The sequence below is a fragment of the Triturus cristatus genome, chromosome 7 (assembly GCF_964204655.1).
Source record: "Triturus cristatus chromosome 7, aTriCri1.1, whole genome shotgun sequence".
Taxonomy (NCBI): domain Eukaryota; kingdom Metazoa; phylum Chordata; class Amphibia; order Caudata; family Salamandridae; genus Triturus; species Triturus cristatus.
Window position 1 is genome coordinate 1,517,478,453 of NC_140590.1, and position 17,138 is coordinate 1,517,495,590.

Consider the following 17,138-nt stretch of genomic DNA (forward strand, 5'->3'; position numbering starts at 1 on the left):
GGTAGAACGTGGTCCACACATTACATTTTGTGAGATGGGGAGACTTTGGGAGTGATAGCAAAATAAAGTGAAGACTATTTGAGGTGGTAAGATAACTCCTGCTGAATTTGTGGGAGAGGAAATCCTCTAAGCCTGCCACATGCATGACATGTAAGAAGGAATATCGCCAAAACACATCATACATGTTTTAGTGATCCAAGGTGAACACCGTGGTAGAAGAATGGATTTAAGATTGTGAATAAGCCACTGCTGACATAGCTTGAAGAATTTGCCTCTCACCTTTGTCACCAGCTAGTATGTTGTAGTCCCTTGGAATAAATTAGGTTGTCAAGGAGCGTTTTCTTTGGTTTCCAGCTAAGGAATGGTGGTTGTTATGTTGAGTGGTTTCCATTCCAAATGGGTGTGGGTAGTTGTAGGAAAGTAGGATCTGCTTCTTATGGTTACCCCTAATTTTTGCTTGTTGTGATGCTGTTTTTGACTAGTCTGACTAGGATCCTGCTAATCAGGACCCTGGTCTATCTGCTTTCTGCTTAAACTGTTGTGTTATGTATTTAGATACACCCCAGATTGGATACTGGGGTACCCTCGTCAGTCCCTAGTATATGGTACCCATGTACCCAGGGCATAGGTACCCCAAGGGTCTCCCATGAGCTGAGGCATGTCTTATGCCACCCATGAGAGACCATTCAAAATGGAACTAAAGGCCTACCATTGCAGCCTCTGTAAGTTGGCAAATGCACCACTTACTAAAGATGCAGGTTTAGTTTATCTAAGGGTCACTGCACTTAAAACCTATAAGTCACCCCTATAGCAGGCTTCTACAATCCTGAGGGCAGGGTGCTTTGTTCTAAGTGGGAAGGTGCCCCTGCATGAGCCGGACACCCCTGCAGCCTAGGGAGTCCATTCTCCCGGGTTGTCAGTGAAGCAGCCATACACTATATAGAAGGGCACCGCGTAATCGCACGAAGACCATCTAGAAAACAGCTGCAACTAATCCTATCATGTTTGGTATTAAACATGTTGGAATCATACACCCACATTGTAAATGGTGTGGGAGGTATTATTGATGGAAGAGCCTTCAGTTAGGCTCTCAGTGTTCCCAGTACCAGCCTTCTAGTCCCTGACAGCACAAAATGGTTGCTGGCGACCAGACACACATTTCTGCCCTCCTGCTGCTGAGCCAAGCTCTAGCAGGGCAAGGTAGAGCAATAGGCATCCTGTCACACAGGGAAGTGTAACCACCTACCAGACAGGATTTAGTGTATTAGGGCTGGGTGGGTGTGTGGGAGGGGCATATTTGATGTCCATGTGCATAGTCCAGTTCAAACCAGTCCTGGGAACCGTTGGCTCCCACTCTGGCGACATGGGAGTAAACCTCCCATCCAGAACCTCCCCTGGGTGGGTCCCCTGAATCTTATCAACCCTATCCTTAGGGTACTTAAAGGCTTACATGGGTGTGGTTCCCTAGATTTGTCGTGTGATAAGATTCAGAACTGAAACCACTGCACTTCTACCGTCAGGGCATGCTGGACTTCGTTTGACTTCAACTCCCTTCCAGTCTGCTGCATCATCTGTGCATCATACAGGAACCTTCCAAAGCCTGTGAAGCATCAAGGACAACTGAAGTAATCTCCCTTGGAGTGAAGGAATCACTTCCCTGCATTCGCAGACACCACAAAAAAGAAGACCGGTCTGCAGATCTGGAGATCCTCTGGACTCTGTGGGCTCTGCAACACAGGTGGTGCTTTTCCTCAGCTCCCAAGGCCTGCTTTACCCTCTTGCCAAGTTGAAGGCCAGTAATCCTTGTGGGGGTTGCAATAACTAAACCCCTGTGTACTGTGTCCCCTTTGCAGTTGCAAAGGCTTGTTGACATCTTTGCAAGAAGATCTTTGGGCTCCAAGTAGCCCAAACCTCAAGCACCCCCAGTCACCAGAATTTTCAGCTGCACCACATCGTGGCATGCATCTATTGGTGAGCTGCTTGATGTCCTTTAGCGATTCCTGTGCCTTTGGCCAGTGGGTCCACTTGAGGGTCACCTTTGTTATCCTTGGGCTCCCCTGATTGCTCGGGGCCCACCCTGACTCCCCTGCTTGTGGGGAGTCTCTTGGACCTTGCTGGCCCAACCGTGCACCTTCTTGACTTACTGCATGGGTTGCAATTGCCAAGGCTTGTTGCTGCTCCCGCCGGACACCGACCCCTCAGCACTAGATATCCTTCATGGGACAGCTCGTATCCGGGTCCTGTTCCCTGCAGCTGCAGAGGCAAGGTCACCATCATTTTTCCTGAAGCAGCAGACATCGGAGGACATCCGTCTTCCAAGTCTCTTGGTCACCTCTGAGTGACAGACACTGTCCCCTCAGCTTCCAAGTACTCCTCCTCAAGAACCCATGTTTGGATTCCTCCGGACACTTTCTCATCTTCCAGCAGCTGCACTTTCCTGAAGTCCTCCATTGGTTTTGAGGGCGGTTTCTGACGCCACTTCACACCAATCCACCTGATTTCCCTGGGAAAATTAACTTTGGTACCATGGTATCCACGGGTGAGGTGGCTCTCTAATGTTCTGTCTTCCATGGGGTTTCTTCAGGGTCCACTGGGAAGGGTCTCTTTTTTTAAAATTCCAACTGCGACTTGCACATTGACTTGTACAGAGCACGCGGTCGTGTTCACACACTGCACACACTCTCTGTGGGGTCTCCATCTACTTACCTTGGGTGGTTCCATGGGTCCCCAGCAATTCTACATCCTCTCGACATTGTCCTGACTCGAGTTATGGTTCTTATACCAGTATCTTAGCATATGGTTTAGTCCCCCCCCGAGGCCCGCTGTGTATTAGTGCATTTTACTGTGATTTCTTTGCTGAAGTAATGTGTGCTTTGGGTCTATCTCCATGTAGGAGATACTGTAACATACTAGATAGTGTTATATAATAAACACATATGTTTATAAATACTTTGTGTGGTTCTTTTTCATTTAATCTATACTACAAGATTACATCCTGGGAAAAAAAGCTGCTTTACACTCCTTCAAGACTAAGCCTGAAGGCTGCTCTCCACAGCGACCACTTGGATAGCTCTCTAAGGATGTCTGAGACCTCTCAAATCACCATAAGGGTTGTCTGGACTGGTGCAAGGTGCCCACTTACCTTAGTGGACATCATATACCAGGCCAGCTTCTCACAGTAGTAGTTACAAATCTTGGGACTCACTATGGTAACATAGTTGTATTTATCAAGGAAGAAAAAAGAAAAAGGTATGCCTAATGCTATTAGCACTGATGGGGCGCAATTTGTTGTCTGAAAAAATGTGTATTTTTTTTTTCAGAACAAGGGTATACTCTACAGGAAAACGGTTTAATGGACTGGATGAATCTCATGATCACAGGTAATAGGCAAAAGATCCAAAGGAGGAAAATGAAGTTACCTTTTAAAAGTTGTTGTAGACTCACCATACAACTCCTAATGTGGCTGCAGGCAAGTTTCCCTTTTAGGTCGAGCCTAGAGTCTGTGCTTATGCGCTGCTCTGCGAGGCATACTGTATTGCAGTATGTATTTGTAGCCCTGCCCACACTCCACCCATATTTGTCATTGGCTTGTGTCATTGTCCTTCGTAAATGCTGTCTTTCGATTGGTTAATAGGCTAGGTCGTCCCTCCTTAGTACCGCCTTGTCTTCATTTGTAACCTCCAACGAAGACTGGCCCTTTTACTTCAGTTGGTACACATATGCTTTAATTGGAGCCTGGGAGCACTATTTTCTTAATTGCCTTTCTTCTGCCTGCTGTCTGTCTCTCTCACAATGCTCTTTTTTTTTTTATTTAGGCAGCCCGGCCGCCTCCGATGGGATAATGCCGGACATTATTTTCTATTACCTGAACATGGGTGAGCTTGTTTTGTAATAGAGGCTCCTCAGCTGTCCATTGATGTCACCACAACTGTACGACTTTTAACATATAAATCACTCATATTTCAAGCAGTTGTGTACTGTTTCGCTTAGTTTAAGATGTTCAATAGGGACCTCTAGGATTAGCTTGCGGTACTGCACCTAGACATGCAGTGTTGGTGCCTTGCTTACTAGGGACCTCTAGGAGCAGATTGAGGTACTGCACCCAGACATACAATGCTGGTTCCTGGCTCACTACGTGTGCACTTGCAAGGCACTAGGTTTCCCATTACTGAAAGCATGAGCAATTGGCGTTGCATTATTATTTGCAACGCCAATACCTCAAACTATCAATAAAGTGAGACCTACTGCATTGCAAATGCTTGTTATGATTGGCAGGGAAGGATGCCCGGATCAAGATTTTCCTCTTTATGTTTGGGCAGGAGGATGGGACAGAATTCAAGCACTTAGGATATTGAGAAGTACAATCATGAAGAACCAGCAGACTAAAACAAGGTATAAGCAAGGTGAGGTGGCATTGTGGAATCCGAATGCTAGTCACACAACTATGCTGAGGGGAGGGATGGAAGAAAAGCCAATCAAAATTCTCCAGTAAACAGAGGACTGTGATAGTTTAGAAGAAAACATAAATAAATAATTGTTCATTGACTCTTTAGAGGTCCAGAGGACATTTGTGCTGTTGCGAGCAAATAACATAAAAAAGTAGGGTAAGAGATTGCATCACTTCTCCTTTTTGTATTTTTCAAAAAGTTGTCACCTTGCTACTTCGAAGGGGTACGTAATTTCAAAATCTATATTGGTATGTAGAATATGGTCTTTTGTTAGTATGAAGGTTTTTGATCTTTGTTCATAGATTTTTTTACTGAAATTTACTTTGTCACCAAGTGTTGTGCGCTTTCTCTGGATGCTTTAAGACAGAGCGGCAGGGATTACATGATTCGAAGTGTGCGCCTTGACAAGTTGAATCCAATGATAACCAAGCCTGGTTAGGTTTGCACTTCAAGTATTGGTAAATTTATAAAGCCAGTTCTTTCACAGGGTTTTTTAAGAGCAGGAACCCTAGATGTGTGCCAGGTGGTGACTGGAGGCGATAGGAGGGTGACTGGCTCCAGCTCCTCACCACGTTGCATGCAATGAAACAGCAGCACAAATAGGTGTGTAGCCACCTTGAAGTAAACGACACATTAATTAAATTCTAGCACATAAAAAACAAAAGTGGCACAACACCATGCTTAAGACATGGTCTCCGCAGTATCTTCACCCATCAATATAATAAAAGCCAGCCCTGGCAAGTTCACTCTGCCCCACCTTGTCCTTTGGCCAACCCCGGAAAGAGTACTCCCGCTTCCATTCGCGTGCCATGTCTGGACGCACTGCCTTGATTAATTGGGAGGCTTCTGGGCCAATACTCTGAGGTCCACCCCTCCCGTCTGGACTTCGACCCACTGGCTTAATTTGTAAAATATTAAGTCCAGGTGCTCAATTTTGTGTAGTAGGCCACGCCCATTTTCCCCGACTTCACTAACTTCCTCCACTGGTTCTACTCGCTTACTGTACTGGATCCACCCACATCCTTAACTGGCACTGATGAAAGCCAGATACAATACCCGATCTAAATTGCAGCAAGGGAGCCTTCCTCAAGTAAGGTTTCGATAGAAGGTGCCCCCACCCCCCGTCCCTGAGAAAATGTTGATAAAAATGAATGCAAGCATGCATTTAAAGCACTGTTTTGGAATAAATAGGCTTAAATGACTTATACAACTTCTGCATGTAACACAGTGGTTAGGGTTGACTTAACCAATAACAATGTATTGTTTACCCAAACAAACCCTTTTTTACTAGACTTAGGATTGTCAAAGACTGGGGAAAAAACATAACTTTCTAACCTGTACCATGCTATTTGCATCTAGTGCTTTGATAACAGTTCATAGCTCAATGTGCTAGATTAGGATTGTAATTCATGAACTGCACAGTAACAAAAGGTATTTTTGTGACAAAAGCAGCAACCCACTGAGCACTGCACATGAAATACTGTTAAGTCACCTGCACGGTACACTTTCTTCGCAGCAGGCATAATATATTTATCACCTGAGAATGAACCTTACCTGTAGGGATTAAAAGGGAAAGTAACAAACAAGCATGTCTCTTGTACTCAGACCCGTATGTATCACGTGCCTTGAAGAGACATTTACCCGACTTCTATCCACTCTTTTGGCAAGCAACAATACAGTTAGAAGCACAGCTATGGCACACTCTGATTCAGTGAAGTGGGAATTGTCTAAGGTATAATACGCACTCACTATAGCCCCAGGTTTACATCTCAGTGTCCAATGCTCGTGCATTCACTGAAGGTTTTACCAACGCGATATTCAAAAGCGTTCTGTCACCACTAATGCTCTTAACAACAATCGAGGAGTATTTTAGCTCGCGCTGCTCAAAGGCGCTCCTCGTTAATACTGCCAACTCTTGCTGGACATGCACACTTGTAGTCATGCAGTTCTAATCATGCCTACCGAAACCAAGATGAGAACCGAAGCACACTTCCTACCTTGGTTCAGCCGGGAGTCTCCGCACTGCTTGAGAGCCAGAATTGCGGTATTCACAGGTGCGTTACTCGGGGCATGATCTCTACGCCTGAAGTCTCACGAGATGGTGCGGGGCGTGACCTGCAACTTGGAAACAATTATGTTAATGGCTCCCTGCATTGGACTGTATTAGTGTCCGACACGTACTGTATATTAAGGCTCATACGAACCTAGGTACTTTAAGGCTCATACGAGCATTTGCCATTGCTATTTATCAATATCATAATAGTGTCCCTGTGCATTACTGGGATTAGCATCCCCGACATCATTATTCAAACGTGTGGTGCAGAGTAGCGTCCTGCCAGAGTGCAAGCATGTCGGTTCCTTAGCTCTCACTCTTAGTGCCTCACATAATTTAAAAAAAAAAAAAAAGTAGTCAGACAAGGCATAAGTACAGCGCATATATTGTCATGGTATATTACAACGCACATTGGTTTTAGGACGATCTATCTGGAAATGGCCAGACGATCGTGACACGACATGAAGAGAAAGCTCAGCTGTAGTACCGTGGCTTTAAAATGAGTGCTGGTGCTTAGCACCGGAAACCACCGGCACAAATTAAGCACTTCTTTCTTGGGTATGTTACCCACTTCCCTGCCCATGACAATGTAGCAATACGGGATTTACGTCCACTGCTCATGCATGGCACTAACCCGAAAAATCCTCTAGTTTACAAAGCCCCCACAGGAGATAAGCACTGGACCCGGTCCTCTGTCCCCACGCAAATGAAGCCAGCGCTGGCCAGGTCTGCGCGAAACGAGTGGGCCGAGGACGGACACCTTTCGAAGGACCTCAGCATGTAGAGATGGCGTGCAGCAGTCCTTGTTCGTCGCGCTATCTTGCTGGTTCTCGTAGGTCTTCCCAAGGTGCTCGAGCACAGAGAGGAAACCATCAGATTAAAGAGACAACACCATCAGATTGATTGAGGTGGAGGAGCGACGCCTGGAGCCTCGATGGCCATCTGGTCGCAGTGGGCGTGGTTACGCATACCGCTGCTCTACACGAGACAGTAGGGGCCCTCAATTTGTGAGGCGCTAGGCAAGATTACCCTCCACCAGTAGTGGGGCTGCTGCAGTGCCCAGTGAATTCTCCAAGGAGGCCGAATTAGTCTGTTGTCTAGAATGCGGTTATGAGCAAACATGATTTAAAAGACACGGGACTGGCGACGGGACGATTCCAAATCCACCGTGAATCCTGCCTGCCCTGTCATTTGCTTTTGCAACAAATTTGTGAAAGGAAGCACTATTGGCTCAACAGAAGCGACCTGAGACTACAACTCCCAAAATGCATCATGCGGTTTAAAGAACTCTCGGTACGGTTAAACACCACATACATGGGACAAGGTGGAATGAATTCTTCTGAGACTGACAGTTTCTCAGCTCTGGACGCCAAGAAAGTCATCCATGCATCCTCCAAGCCATACACAAACACGGTGAAAGGATACACACGCTATCGCCTAGTCTAGGCTGTCCCTGCGTTGACCACCTGCTCCACCCCATATTTTACCTGCAGCGCCTGGATATGACGCTATCTTTTTAAAACTCGATGTTACACGTCTGTCTCCATTAAGGAATAACGAGTAGGTCTCACCTGCGACGAATTGGGGTTCGTTCTGTGGAACGGGTGATGATCAGGCGGGTCTGGTAATTCGTTTGAAAGGAAGTGGATGTGGACTCGTCAGTTAATTTGTTTGGTGAGTTTTTGTTTGCCGGCAAAATAACTAGTTTTGATTCTCTGTGCTGCGGATGATTTATTCTTTCTTTAACATCGTGAGAGCATGTGTGCACTTTATCTGCTTGCTTGATTTTGTGGTGTTGCTTTGTGCTTCAAGTTTGTTTAACTCTGTTCTCTCTTTTGTGCCATGGTACATAGTTTCTGGTTTAGCTTGCTCGTACCTAGTTACGGTGGTGAATAAGGATCTGCTGCACCATAGATGGGTTCGCCTGTGAACAGGTTAAGACATTTGTTGCTGTTGTGTGGGGTGTGGCTTCTGTTTGTGAGGGATGCGAAACACACCACTACCGATGCTCCATCTGCCCCACAGTACTGGCTCGTATATAAACGCAGTACCGTTGCAGGGCTGTCATGGGCCCCAAGGCAAACAAGCAAAAGTGCCGGCCACCTCTTTCGTCCTACACCAAAGTCTGGGTACTAAAATCCAGCAATTAGTACTGGGCTGCAGAGGGCCGGTGCACCTCCTGCATTACCATGCCCCCCTCCCTTACTGTGACATGGATGTTTATCCACCACAGGGTCCTCGATGAGTTAATGCATTCTGGGAGGTGTAGTCCTGATATTTGGACTTGCAGTCGGTTGTTTTATTAAATTACTTTGGTATCACTCTCCCGCCCCCACCTCTTGTTCTTTGTGGTCCTGACGATTGTCGACCCTATAGCTCTATTAACTAACGTACTAAAGGTTGTGGCAGTAACAATATTCATGAATCTCAAAGCCTTGCTGCATCTTTTGTCTAGTCAAACCCAATCCCTTTTCAGGCTACAACTGGTTATCATGTGCAGAGTTCCCACAAACCTTGGTAATACTCCGCAAGGCCCCAGAATGAGCAAAGTTTAGTTTTGGGCACTGGCACCCAGACACTGCTTCTACCAACTTGACCCTTTGTTTTTTTTTTTTTCCAAGTGGAATCCTGAGCTTCTTTAATGGCATGTTGGCGAATGTGATCAATGTCTATGATAAGTAGAAGAAGACTAAGGGGCATATTATCAAGAAACGGCGTTAAAATTATCGCCGCTTTAAGCGGCGATAATGGGCTTGATAATATGCCCTTGAGAATTCCCATAGAAGCCCATGTTCTGGTGTCAACATGGGCTTCTTTTTGTGTTGAAATTTTTTATTGAATTTTATAAGGCGAATACATCAGAGCATATACAACAATAAATAAAGAGAAAATAAATCCATGTTGAAAGGAATAGTGGAAAAAGATATTGATGAATAAATACGATATAAATATGCGTATAAATAAATACTAGTTAATGCAACAATAAGATCAACACACAGAATGAAATGTAATAAAAATAAGCTATAGGGAAAGAAGAGGGGAAAGACCTAGAAGAATAAAAAGTGCTGAAAATATAAATAAATAAAACGAAGAAAAAGTAATTGGATCAAGGCAGAAGAACACAACAACGGATGAAGCAAAGGATGGAAAAAACAAAGAGAAGAGAAAAAACAAAGGACAGAAAGAGTGAAAACTGATTAATGTATTTGGGTAGAAGTGGAGGCCGGGGGATCAACAGCATTTGATTTAAGAAATGGAGACCAAATTCGGAGAAAAATGTCAGCTTGGTCCTGAAGGTTATAAATTGTGCGTTCATGGGAGGCAGTTTGCATCATTGCCACCAACCAATCTTCCTGAGAGGGAGGTAAAGTTGATTTCCAATGACGCAGTATACATATTTTGGCAGTAGCAAGTGAGGTATGGAAAAGGCGGAGTTGTGGTTTCGTGAGCTTTGGGGAGTGACGTAGATCATGCAAGAGAATGTTAGTTGATGTAAGTGGCAATTTTAGGCGCATAGTGGAGTTCAAAGTAGCACCAATAAAAGTCCAATAGGATTGGATACTAGGACATTCACAAATGATATGAATAATATCACAACCTGGATTGGAGCATCTCCAGCAATTAGAATGAGAGAAAAGGCCAGCTTGGTGTAATTTAACAGGAGACCAATGCCAATCATGCAGAATTTTGAAAAGACAAAATTTGAGCCTTGATTCTCGAGCTCCCTTATTTAAACTCTCCAGAAGCAAATCCCATTCATTATCGGAAAAGGATACTGAGAGGCGAGTTTGCCATTTACGCTGAAGATCGTGTGAAAGAGATTTAGAAAAAAGATGAGACGAAAATTTTTTGTATATACCAGAAGTAACACCTTTAAATTTCCCCCAGATGTGCAAATAGGATAATATAGGGGAATCTTGCAGGAGCCATGGTGATGATCCCATATGGGTCTTCAAACATTGTTGAAGTTGAAGGTATTTGGAAGAATGATGAAGGGGAAGATCAAATTCTACACTAAGCTGAGAGAATGGCTTAAAATCTCCCTCATGCAGAAGTTGATCCGGACAGAGGATACCTGCAGCTCGCCATTCAGGCCAGGATAACATACGACCATTAATACGAATCCCCGAGTTATTCCATAGGGGAGCCTTAACATGGATTCTTGAGTTTGAGCCTAATAATCTATGACTTCTCTGCCAGGATTTATGCATGGCAGATAATATCGGGTTTTTTGGGTCAAGACGACTAGTGCCACTACCATACAGAGGAGAAAGATTAGATTCTGAGGATAGGAGATGTCGTTCTATTTGAACCCATTGTGGTAAATCTTTGATACCAGGTAAAAAATATGAGATTTGGGAAATATGTAACGCCAAAGAATAGTGTTCAATAGATGGAAGGCCAATTCCGCCAGATAACTGGTGAGCCTTTAACTTAGTAATAGCAAGGCGAGGCTTAGCAGTACCCCAAATGAAAGTTTTAATCTGGGCATCTACTGATCGAAGTAAAGATAAGGGGATCTGCAGGGGAAGCATACCTAAAATGTATATAAATCTCGGAAGAGTAACCATTTTAACAGCCTGAGTTCTGCCCCAAAGAGAAAGACCCAAAGCCTTCCATTTATCAAAATCCCGTTGCATTTGGGATATAAGAGGAGATAAATTATCTGCAACAATGTCTTGCAATCCTTTATTAACGAGGACACCCAAGTATTTAAGGCGTGAAGGCTGCCAGTGAAAAGGAAATTCAAAAATGGCTGCTTTTGTGGTACCGTTAGAGATGGGTAAAGCCTCACTCTTGTCCCAATTAATCTTGTAACCTGAAAAAGAAGAGAAATCATTAATAATGTGAAGAAGAGAAGGAATCGACCGGGGAAGACGAGTAAGGGTGAGTAAAATATCATCAGCATACAAGTATATTTTAGAATGTCCAATTGGGAGGGGGACACCAGAGACCTCATCAGATTGACGAATGGTAGCAGCCAAAGGCGCCATAGCCAGAAGAAACAGAAGGGGAGATAGTGGACAACCTTGGCGTGTCCCTCTCTTAATCGTAAAGGTGTCAGATAGAAACCCACCACAATTTACCTAAGCAGAAGGGTGGTCGTATAGTAAGCGTACCTTATCAATAAATTTCGTACCTAAACCGAATCTATCCATGACCTTGAAGAGATAATTCCATTCGATGCGGTCGAACGCTTTTTCTGCGTCAAGTGAAAGGGCTAACGCATCTTCCGTAAGATGTTGAGCCGACCATAGTGCATGGGCCAGAGAACGCAGATGGTTCCGGGAGGAACGGCCCGGTACAAAGCCTACTTGAGAATGGTGTATCAAAGAAGGCAAGACTTTACGCAAACGCGATGCAAGAATGCTGGCCAAGATTTTAATATCAGAGTTCAATAGAGAAATGGGACGATAACTACTGCAAAGCTGGGGATCTTTACCTGGCTTTGGAAGCACAACAATAATAGCCTTGTTAGAGAGGGGTCCTAGTGAAGATGCCCTGTCCGCCTCCTGGAATGCGGCATGTAGAGTGTCAATAATATTGTGACCTGCCCATCGATAAAATTCAGGAGGAAATCCATCCTCTCCAGGGGCCTTATGGTAAGGCAGGGCAGCAACCGCACCAGAAACCTCATCCCTGGTTATTTCACCCTCGTGAATGGCTCTGCCATCCGCCGAAAGAGAAGGAAGATGCACTTTTGCAAGAAATGCTGTCATTTTATCCGAATCCATTCGATTATCAGAAGTATAAAGAGATTCGTAAAAGGAGGCGAACTCATTAACAATGTCTTGAGGCTTTGTGCACAAGTGACCTTGCGCAGATCTAATGGCCTTAGACGCCTCCCTCTGACGCAGCTGCGCGGCTAATAACCTTCCCGCCTTTTCCCCTTGCTCGTAATGTCGACCTTTCATTTTCTGTAAAGCATATTCAGCCTTAGATGTAAAAAGACTATTTAAGGCCATTCGGGCTTGCTCGAGTAATTTACGATTTTGTAAGGACGGAGATGTGGTGTACAGGCGAGAATAAGTTTGTATGTCGTATTCGAGCTCACCTTGTCTCTTTGCATTTTGCTTATTAGCAATTGCTGCATCACGCGTTAATTGTCCCCTCAAGGTAGCCTTCGCCGCAGCCCAAAGAGTCCTGCTGGAGATCACAGACCCCTGATTAGTAGAAAGATAATTTTGAAGGTGTGATTGCAGTTGGGACTTACCAGTAGGAGTCCTGTGGCGTTGGATATTCATTCGCCAGGGCTTACGTCCAGGCCTAGAAAGACCCAGATCAAGATAAAGGAGAACCGGAGAGTGATCAGATAAGGCCGCTTCCAGGATGCAGGAATCTGTAACCAATTGAACTGTGCTATGGGAGATGAGGAAATAATCAAGACGAGAATGTACCATGAGCGATGAAAAGTATGTATATTCCTTATCCGTTGGATGGCTGAAACGCCAATGGTCAACCAATCCAATATCTGATACGATGTCCCCTAACAAAGCTCTGTCTGACGCATTGCCCCTATCTAATGGGCCAGTTTTGTCTAGAATGGAGTCTTGTGTTACATTCCAGTCTCCGCCAATCAAATATTGCGATGCATTAATTTCGAGCAGCAGGCGGGATAATTGAAGAAAGAATGTTTTTTTGGTACCCGTAAGGGCATAAACGGACCCTACACAAATGAGAGACTCTCCAATTTTAAGTTTAGCAAATACATAATGGCCATTTACATCTGACCATGTTTTATAGACCGTGACCGGAAGGGATTTGCGAAGGAGGATTGCTACTCCACACTTGCGGAGGGGGCCTGCGTCTGTGGAATCGTCTTGTTGGACACTGCTATGGATAACCTTGCCCTCCCAATCTCTACACAGTTTATCTGATTCTAGAGCATCCAAATGAGTCTCTTGAAGCAAGGCCACATCTACATGTTTAGTCTGGAGATAGGAGAGTACTTTCTTCCGTTTTATGTAATGGGTGAGGCCATGTACATTCCAAGTAATTGCATTAAGAGAATGTGCCTGTGCCATATTAGAATAGAGCAAAAATCAGAAACGGGTGAATGAAGCACAAAACAACGTGTTGAACCAAACGAAGAAAAAAGGAAAGGAAATGACAAAAGGAAAGGAAATGACAAAAAGAAGGGGAAACAAAGAAAATAAGTGGAAACGATACTCTGATTTAGGTGAGATACATACAGGAAACAGTAAAAGAAGTAATGAAAAAAGGAGCTGAGATTTAGAAAAGCAATACAGTAATAGAGAAAACTATAAAATATTAAATAGGAGCAAGTAGAGAACAAGAAACCGTAGACTGTTACCCGTGGGTCTGGGCGCACTAGAGCGCCGCCGCGGGAAAAGACCCCACAGAAAGAGAGAAACAGTTAGGAGTGTATTAATAATATAGAAGGAAAGCCCAGAAGAGCATTGTAAAAGGGAACAGAAGAAAAGTAGAAAAGGCAAAATAGAAATTGATAAGCGACATTACGTAAGAAGAGAGATCTAATAATAATTAAATGTGAAGTAACCTAAGAGCATAAGGCATATCATACGCATATCAAAAGAGCCTAGACCAATATGCATGCGAGCAAATAGAATAAGACAGCTATAATCAAACAATTAGGCGCCAAAGCACCCAAGTAACTGCAAAACCAGTTAAAAAATATGCAATAAATTGTAACATGGAGAGCAATAAATACAGGAAGAAAAAAGAATAACATTATAAAGCAAAGAAATAACAGAAGGCAAAGTGAAAAGGAAAGGAAATAAGGTAGGAAGCTAGTGAGAAAGATGAAAAAAGGCAATCAAATATTATAAGAACAGCAAAATATGTCAAAAATATAGTGATGAATTAACAATCGAAACAAGACTCGCAAGAAAAAGGAGTCTACAGTTAACTGCCAATAGGACTGGAGATAACTATTTCCACAGGAGGAAGAATTATTCAGTCCGCATCTGAAGGATTTTTAAGAGGAGAACGGGACTTGTCTCTTTGCAAATCTTGTGGGAATGTATTAATTGAGGCACTTAAAACAAAAGATTCTCGTAAGTTTTGGCAACTTGTTAATACGGGCTCGTCTGAACCTTTACCAGCGATAGCTCCCAACATCGCTGCTAGTGTTTGGGAAGGCCATTTTTCCTCCCTTTATGGTAGTGATCCGCCCACTAATGGCATTTGGCTCAGGAGCTAAAATCGGTCAAATTTACAACTGTTCATCATGGGGATGATTTTGGGGAACAGGAAGTTTTTGATATTCTTTCTAGTCTTCCTGCCGGTAAAGCGCCTGGCTTGGATAAGCTTCCTGGTGACCTCTTTAAAAATGAACCGATGGTTTGGGTTCCTTACCTAACGGCGTTATTCAATGCAGTACAGAAGGGCATGGCAATACCCAGCACTTGGTTGGGAGCCGAAAAAGTTCCAATCTTTAAGAAGGGCTCCCCTTTACTCCCGGTTAATTATAGGCCTATAAGCCTTATAGATGTCCCCCCCAAAAAATTTTGCAAGGCTGATTCTAGAGCGCCTTAGGGATTGGATAGAGGAGTTCTCTATTCTGAGTCCCTATCAGGCAGGGTTTAGGAAGAATCTCTCAACTATGGACCAAATCTTCCGCCTTACGATGTTATTCTGGAAAGTTATAAAAGTGGAGGGCGGTTCCTTGTACACTGTATTTGTGGATTTACGTGCGGCCTTCGATTTTGGTTCCTAGATCAAAATTGTGGTCTGTACTATTACAATTGGGCATCCCTGTCTCCTTATTAAACGTGATAATTCGACTACATAAGGGAAGTTTTGCGCAAGTAAGGTGTGGGAAGAATGGGGCTTTAACATCCAGATTCTCTGTTGACAAGGGAGTCAGACAGGGGTGTGTGTTGGCTCCAACCCTTTTTTGCCTCTACGTCAACGGAGCCTTCTCACATCTAAATAAGGTCATTGACAACGATGCCCCTAAACTTGCTGGTAATAGGGTCCCAGCGATAATGTTCGCAGACGACACTCTGCTACTCTCAATACCTCCGATGGGTTTACAGCGAGTGCTGGATGGCTTTGAGCTGTTCTGTATGGAACAGGGATTAGAAATAAACACCCTTAAAACCAAATTTATGATCTTTAATCCACCAACCACGACACACCCAAATCCGTGTATAGGGGGAATCCCATTGGAAAGGGTCCATACTTTTGAGTATTTGGGGCTCACTCTAAATGAAACAATGACGTGGGCCCCACATCAAACGAAGGCCCAACTGAAATTAGTCTTAGCAACTGGGGGGATTATGAAACTTTTTAATAGATCAAGCGCAAAACCGACTGGTCCACCCCTTGAAATATACAAACTACAGGCAAGGGGTGGAGTAGTCTATGGAACTGAACTCTGGGGAACTAAATGTCGCCCGGAGATCTTATCTATAGAAACTGAGTTCCTAAGGCAATTGCTAGCCTTTCCTTCTAGTACTCCCTTACTTCCATTGAGACTTGATCTGGGCCTTAGACCCATAGATGAAGTTCTCGGTCTCAAACCTTTAACATTCTGGCGGAGGATCTGGACCACTCCAGAGCTCCAGGTGTATAGAAATGAACTCATTGAAGTTTTGAGTCTACCCAATGTAGGGAAACATCCTTGGCTTAGCTTTGTGAAGTAAGAACTAGGAACTTTAGGTCTTCCACAACTTTGGTCAGACCCGGCCACAACATGTTTTAGTGTCTCCCGTAAGCATCTTATTAACTCTTATTATGAATCTAAACTAGCAGTTTTTATCAGTAAATCTCAATCTCTTATTGTAACACATACTTTCTTAAAGTTTAAAGACTTCTATCACTTTGAGGAGGCTTTGAGTGAGATTAGACCCCACTTTGCTAGAAAACTCTATTTACAGTGGAGATACGGCACACTACCTATAAGAGCTTTTACTAGCAAATGGTTGCCACTATCCCCTAAAAATTGTCCTGGCTGCGACGCAGATCAAGAAACTGAATTACACATATTATTTTTCTGTCCCGCCTATAAAAAGTCCAGGAAGTGTTGGATTCTGCCTGTTTGTAGGAATTTGGGGTTTATGCTCTGTATGCATGCCTATCGAGTACTTAAAACAGACCTATCTACCCCAATAGTTTTTGCCGTATCATAATTTCTCGCATCAATGTGGAGGAAAAGAAGATTTTGTGTAACCACTGTTTGAAGTTTTATGCACCTAGTCTTTGTCAATAATGTCCCGAGTTGGGCTTTTAAGTTCATAGTTCCCACGGAGATATTTTGTACTGACTACTACTACTGGCATGTGCACAGGCATTGGTTATTCCTGGTTGTTGGAATTTTATGGTTTATGTTCTTCTTCTTTTTTTTTTTTTTTTTTTTTATGGTGTGTATACATATGTTTTAATATTTGTGTATTTTTTTGTGAAATTGTTTGTACTTTTAAGACCATTGGTCGAAATAAAGATTAAGAAGAAGTATTAACTGAATATTCCTGTCCTGTCACTGAGTTAGGCTTGCCGACGCTTATGGTCGTGTACATAGATTTGTTATGTGTTTAAAAAAAAATAATTTACGAAAATATTTGTAATTATTATCTTTTTACCTTAATAAGCAATCCTTTTGATAAGGTGTTTGGCGGCCCGATGTTTGACTTGCCTTTGTTTTGACTTGC

At 43.6% G+C, this 17,138-nt stretch overlaps 2 long non-coding RNA genes across 2 annotated transcripts in view; one reads left to right on the forward strand and one right to left on the reverse strand.

Annotated features, from left to right (window-relative positions):
* The window catches only part of LOC146812274 (uncharacterized), a 219,121-nt gene extending 211,561 nt beyond the window's left edge, over nucleotides 1-7,560 (reverse strand). The window contains exons 1-2 of the long non-coding RNA XR_014965887.1: nucleotides 7,262-7,560; nucleotides 6,446-6,563 (exon numbers count right to left, since the gene is read on the reverse strand). This is a non-coding gene — a long non-coding RNA (uncharacterized LOC146812274). The remainder of the gene's footprint in view (nucleotides 1-6,445; nucleotides 6,564-7,261) is intronic.
* A 468-nt stretch (nucleotides 7,561-8,028) lies between these two features.
* LOC146812275 (uncharacterized) overlaps nucleotides 8,029-17,138 on the forward strand; it is a 60,092-nt gene continuing 50,982 nt past the window's right edge. The window contains exon 1 of the long non-coding RNA XR_014965888.1: nucleotides 8,029-8,175. This is a non-coding gene — a long non-coding RNA (uncharacterized LOC146812275). The remainder of the gene's footprint in view (nucleotides 8,176-17,138) is intronic.